Here is a 6501-nt window from a genome sequence, read left to right on the forward strand (position 1 = left end):
TTATGTTTATAGTCCCTACTAGCATGCTTGTATTTACTACTCTCCAAGCAGACTGCTTGTTTTTTATTTTTTATTTTTCTTTATTTTATTTTTATCTTTGAGACAGGGTCTCTCTACAGACCCCTGGCTGTCTTGTAACTTACTATGTAGACCAGGTCGGCCTCAAATTCACACAAATCTGACTGCCTCTGCTTCTCAAGAGCTGGGTTTTGAAGCCTGCACCACCATGCCTGGCTTTTTTGGTTTGTTTTAATTAAAACTTTACTATAAAGAACCTTCAAATAAAAAAAAAAAAAAAAAAACAGCACACACCAAAATGAACCAGTCCCGAAGTCTATATATCTCAATGTTTGTCTATAAAATGCTTGTTTAAATGAAACAGGCTCACCACCTTATCTGTTGTTTACACAGTAAAGACAAAGGCTAAGCTCACAGCACCTAGCCGACACACACACCAGCACCTAGCTGCACTTCAGCCAGCCCAGACCTGCTGCACTCTACAATTCCACCCCGTGCAATCAATACTTCTGAAGCATCGCAGAAATTCCCACAATGCAAATATGCGATTAGGAATTTCAGCGGCAGGAACTGGAAATATAAGGGTCTGTGTGTCTTTTTAAGGGCTTAATCACAGCTAGTCAGAAACTTAAGCTAACAAGAGCATTTCATTTCTTAAGCATCCTAATTAATTGATGCTTAGCATACGGGTTACCAAATTTGCCTTTTAAAGCTTGCATTTAGAGGTTGCAAATATATCTATTAGTGTGAATTTCTAGGTCAGTAAGGCTTTGATTTGCAGTATTTAATGTTTGCATAATTTAACCTTTGCCTGACTTTGAAAAATCATTCCGCAGACCTACATTTACTTTCCTAATGGAATGATTTGCTCCAAAGCGGCTACAGGGATGACATTGTTCTGACCTTTAGGGCTGTTTCGCATGGCGTCTGCTCTAGTTCGAATCTTAGAACCTTACTTTCTGTTCAAGTCTCAGTCTCCCCACACCCTGGCGTACGGAACAGGTTCTTCAATAGTCACCATCTCTGGAGTCTGTGCCCCATAAGATGGAAAAAGAACATTCAGGACAATGTGTTAGGGCGTACAGTATGCTGTGGTAGTTCCTAGGGAGCGTCCGAAGCAGACTGAAGTCCTAGATGAGGCGTTCCTGTGGCCTGGCCTCCTGAGCCCCTCAGCCTGTTCTCCGCTCTTCTGAGCTCCCTGAGCTCCTTAACCACCCCCTTCCATTAAAGTAAACATATGTGTCTGTGTGTACATATATGCATATATATATTCCTTTTAAATTAAAATAACATATAACATATAGACACATACCATTTAAGTACACACACACACATATATAGGGAGGAGGGATGGACACACATACAGATATATATATATATATATATATATATATATATATATATATATATATATATATATAGAGAGAGAGAGAGAGAGAGAGAGAGAGAGAGTGAGAGAGAGAGAGAGAGAGAGAGAGAGAGAGAGAGAGAGAGAGAGAGATTCTTATTATGTGTGTAGACTAGGTTGGCCTCTGCCTGCCCTTGCCTTCTGAGTACTGAGATTAAAAGCATGTTTTTCCCACACCCAGCATAAAATGTTACATTTTAATTGATACCTATTTATAGAGTTCAGCCTGACATTCGGTACATGTATATAGTGTTTAATGGGCAGACCGTGGTAAATGGCATATCTATTAACTCATATATTTATTACTTCATATTTTTCATTTCTTTGTATTGGGAACAATCAAAGTTCTCTCCAATAGGTATTTGAAATGTTCAAGTAAATAGCTGTTGCCGACTGCAGTCATTCTGCAGTGCTGTGAAACATTAGAAACTGGTCTTCTTGAGCTTGTGAGAAGGCTCGCAGGTAAAATTTCTGTGAGTTCCTGGCCAGCCAGAGCTACACAGTGAGACCCTGTCTTAAAAACAATGTTGAGGCGAGGCTCCTTAACATCTGTCATATGGATTTAGTAGTTTAATGTAATTAAACAACACCAGCAAACATCCAATTGCTATCCTAAGACTCATTATTGAATCTTTAACTTATCTACTTAGTTTTTTATCTTTTTTTTTTTTTTAACTGAAATGTATAATTGTAGTTTCATACTTAAACTTTGGAGTCTTTCCTGCTCAACTTCTCCCCTCTAGGGTATAATAAAAAAGACAACATATGGCCCAACAGCACATTGAAGACAGAATTTCTGTGATGGAAAATGTTTTCTTTGCTGCGTGATGTTTCTCAAATGAGGAAGGTCTAAACAGATCTCTGTCCTCTGTAACTGTTTACTGCATGCCATGTTTGATTGGAAAATACTGAAATATAGTATGTTGCGTTTGGAGTGTTGAGTATTCTGTTATGGGTGATTTAGTTTCCATAACAACCATGTAAAAATTAGAATAAAGATGAAATTATAATTATTTAACACATCCATGAGCTTGATTTCCACTCCAGAAGTGTTAAAATAGCTGAGCACAGAAGCGCAGCAGTGTGGTGTGGGTCACACTGTGGGTCCCCTCTTGGGGAGTCAGCAGGATGGGATTTATTCAGACCTTTTTCCTCATGGGACCCTGTGCTTAGCCTTACTTTCCTATGGTGTGAAGTAAGTAAGCATTTTTACAGCTTCTTTTTATTGGCTGGTGACTGGAATCTCAGAACTCAGGAGGCTGAGGCAAGAGAATTCCCTAGAGTTCAAGAGTAGTTCAGGCTACATAGTAACATGGTTTAACCGGGGTAGGGAGGTGGGGGGCTGTGGGGGTGGGGGGCAGAGGGGAGGGACGCAAAGCAAGACTCTGTCTCAAAATCAAACAGGAAGGGAGAGGGAGGTGTTTACGTTTCATCAATGAATGATGTCAGGGAAGGCAAAGGGACTTAAATGAGATATTAAGGTGGAATTTGTATTTACCAGAAGTTTAAACTTTTGACTAACAATGCTGTGTGTGTTTAAATTAGTCTTATTGTGGTATTTTTAAAAATTATTTTATTATTTTTAATTATGTGTGTGTGTGTTCTGTGTGCTTGCGTGGTCTATGCACAAGAGTTTGAGCTCTCTGGAGTTGGAGTTACAGGCAGCTGTGAGCTGTTAGATGTGGGTGCTGAGAATTGAGCTTAGGTTATCTCAAAGAGCAGTGTGGTCTCTCAACCACTGAGCCATCGCTCCCACCCCAAACTTTAATTTTTCTTTTTGAGAAAGGATCTATTTAGACCAGGCCGGCCTCCTACTCACAGAGATCCACCTGCCTCTGCCTGAAATTTAAAGGCATGTGCATGTTACAATTTTCACTCACCCTTTATGGATAGGATTGGTCATTTGGGGATAGGCCAAATATTACATGGTGAAAAGTGTACTTTTCTTAGACTCACTGATTGGAGCTGTTTAACAGATACACAAAATCTCGATTAACTTTTGATTTTGTGTTTCAATTGGTCTTATGATATTTTTTTTTTTTTTGGAGCCACAAGCTATTTTCATTTCTATTTATATAGAAAACAATTAGGCAAATAGTGCCTGAAATTTACTTAAGGAGATGGAAAACTCTATTTTTAAAACTGCTAAAAGCAAATTTGAGTCACAGAGTAAATAAAGATGTAAGCTACTTTTGATGTAAAGTCCATGAGCATTTGGTAAATGTGACCTTTATATTTTTAATAATTGAACTTAATCTCTGTTTCATAACATTGACGTGAAGAGGTGCAAGTGAGGTCTCCAGACAATCTCAGTGGCCTGGGCTTCTCTTGTTCCCACCCTTTCTGCTTTGCCCATCAGACTGGCCTGTACCTGGGATTGAAGAGGGTGTGGCATTTGCTCCTTAGCTGTGACATTCTTTATATGACATACACTGAGATGAAAGATTCCTCCAAGTCTCTATCTAAGAACTTTGGGTAGGGGTTACAGCAATTCTCTAGTGCCTCAGAGTCATGCCTGTCCCATTCTCAGTTATACATGAAACGCATATTGTAGATGGAGGAGATATACAGTCACCCAGGACCTCCAGCCAAGCTCCTTAGACCTCCATGTCTATCCCCGTGTGCAGACCTGGACCATGTGGGGCTGGTGCAGTCTCTACATTCTCTGTGGCTAGCTTCTGTTGTGGGTTCCATCTTGGGAGGAAGGTGTGAGCCTTTCTCTCTTTGACTCCTCCCTTCAGAGTTCTTCAGGCCCGGCAGGAGTTTTACCTGTCCCTCTCCATCACACTCAGGCACTGGGACCTGGCTGGCAACCTTCAGTGACAATCTCTCTAATGTCTGAGATTCTTTCCTTATCGACACTGCTTTTTCTCAAACCTAGGGAGCTGTGATCTCTTTCTGGATTGGGAAACGTCCCCTTGCCTTCTTATTTTTGTAAACCTCAACTTCGCACAGACTTTATAATCTGAATCTTTTACACCACTGAGTCCTGATACTCAAAATCCAGGTTTTTCTCCAACTGCTGCTATTGCCTTGGATTCACAAACCCATTTTTAAACTTGGAAATTGCTTGGGCAGTGAAGAGGTTCTGTAAGACTCCAAAGGGTCCTTCTCCAACTGTAATGTCAGGAAAACTACCACTTACAAAGATTCTATTATGCCAGGCAGTGGTGGCACACACCTTTAATCCCAGCACTGGGGGGCAGAGGCAGCCAGATCTCTATGAGTTCAAGGCCATCCTGGTCTATAGAGTGAGTTCCAGGACAGCCAAGGCTACACAGAGAAACCCTGTCTTGAAACCTCCCCGCACCCCACAAAAATCCTCCCAAATTCCAAAGTCATAGGCAAGTCACGTTGATCTGTGGATTTCCTTTATAGGAGCCTTCCCCTGACACAATTGATGTCAAAGTCTGATTTGAATTAAAGGATGCATGGGATATAAAAGAATTAGCAGAGGGCTGGAGAGATGGCTCAGCGGTTAAGAGCACTGACTGTTCTTCCAAAGGGCCCAGGTTCAACTCCCAGCACCCACATGGCAGCTCACAACTGTCTGTAACTCCAAGAACTGACACCCTCACACAGACATACATGCAGGCAAAAACACCAATGCACATACAGTAAAAATAAATAAATTATTTAAAAAAAAAGAATTAGCAGAGACAAATAGCAACAACAACAACAACAAAAACAAAAACAACAAACAAAACAAAACCCAACAACAACAAAACACTTCGCAACATATCAAACTGCCTCACATCTAGTTGTTGATCTAGTTTCTCCTTGATTTTCAAACTTATTTTTATTTTCTAATTATGACTCTAGAGGTTGACAAATGGACAATGGCCAGACCACATATGGCAACAGGACTCAGACTGACAGGCTGCAGCAAAAGCTAGAGCAGCCAAACCACCATCTCTACCTGCCAGCAGAAAGGTTCAGACTTGGTCAGTACTTGACAGCTTTCCAATCCCTTACCAGTCCCCTTCCAACTCATAGCTAACCAGAAAAAGCCAAATATGCCTTGTAGTATGCTTTGCTTCTGTTCAGCTCCTTCCTATGTTAGCTGGCCGGCAGGCACTCCATGCCAGTAGCCTCCAATCAGAACACACCTGGAGCCTCTCTTTCTCTCTTTTCCCCCCTTCCCACTTTCATGCCTGCCTTTGACTCCCTGCCAAGTGCTAGCGATGGTGGCTGACTCCCTTGCTCTAAATAAATAGCCTTTGTTCTCATTTGGGTGGGCTTCGTTTGTTTCCTCGGGCTTGCTACACATAAAGCTATTATATTCAGGCGTGTGCTTCAAATGCTGAGACTAATGTGGTTTTTGGTGTTTTTTTTGTTTGTTTGTTTTTTTTTCACACAGAGACATTTGGAGTAAATAAATACTGGGCTTTGATTTCTGCTTTGATGAGTAAGAATTAAAAATTATAGCTCATGCCAGGCGTGGTGGCACACGCCTTTAATCCCAGCACTCGGGAGGCAGAGGCTGGTGGATCGCTATGAGTTCGAGGCCAAGCTGGTCTACAAAGTGAGTCCAGGACAGCCAAGGCTACACAGAGAAACCCTGTCTTGAAAAAAAAAAAAAAAAAAAAAAAAAAATTATAACTCAAAAAATCATTTGGTCCTTGAGTTTATAGGCTCTGACATGCTTTTGTCTCAGATAGATACAACTATAATATTCTTGAAATTGTATCTGAAATTCTCGTCTTTGCAAATTTAAGAATAACACTTTTTTCAAGACAGGGTTCTCTGTGTTACCCTAGGCTGTCCTAGACTCACTTTGTAGACCAGGTTGGCCTCGAACTCACAGCGATTCGCCTGCCTCTGCCTCCCAAGTGCTGGGATTAAAGGCATGTGCCACTATACCCAGCTAGATTAATATATTTTTAACAAGTTACTATGCAGAGGGACATTAATTTGAAAATGAAGCATGTTTTTTATTAGGTAGGCAATTTTCTTCAGCCGCCACATAACTTCTGGTATGCACAGATAAACCGAAAGCCTTAGTGAAATAACAGTGGTCTTTAGAAGAGCAAATTATGCATTTTTTTTTTGTTTTTACACACAGAAAGCTATGG

The sequence above is a fragment of the Acomys russatus genome, chromosome 21 (genome assembly GCF_903995435.1).
Source record: "Acomys russatus chromosome 21, mAcoRus1.1, whole genome shotgun sequence".
In the NCBI taxonomy this organism is placed as follows: Eukaryota; Metazoa; Chordata; class Mammalia; order Rodentia; family Muridae; genus Acomys; species Acomys russatus.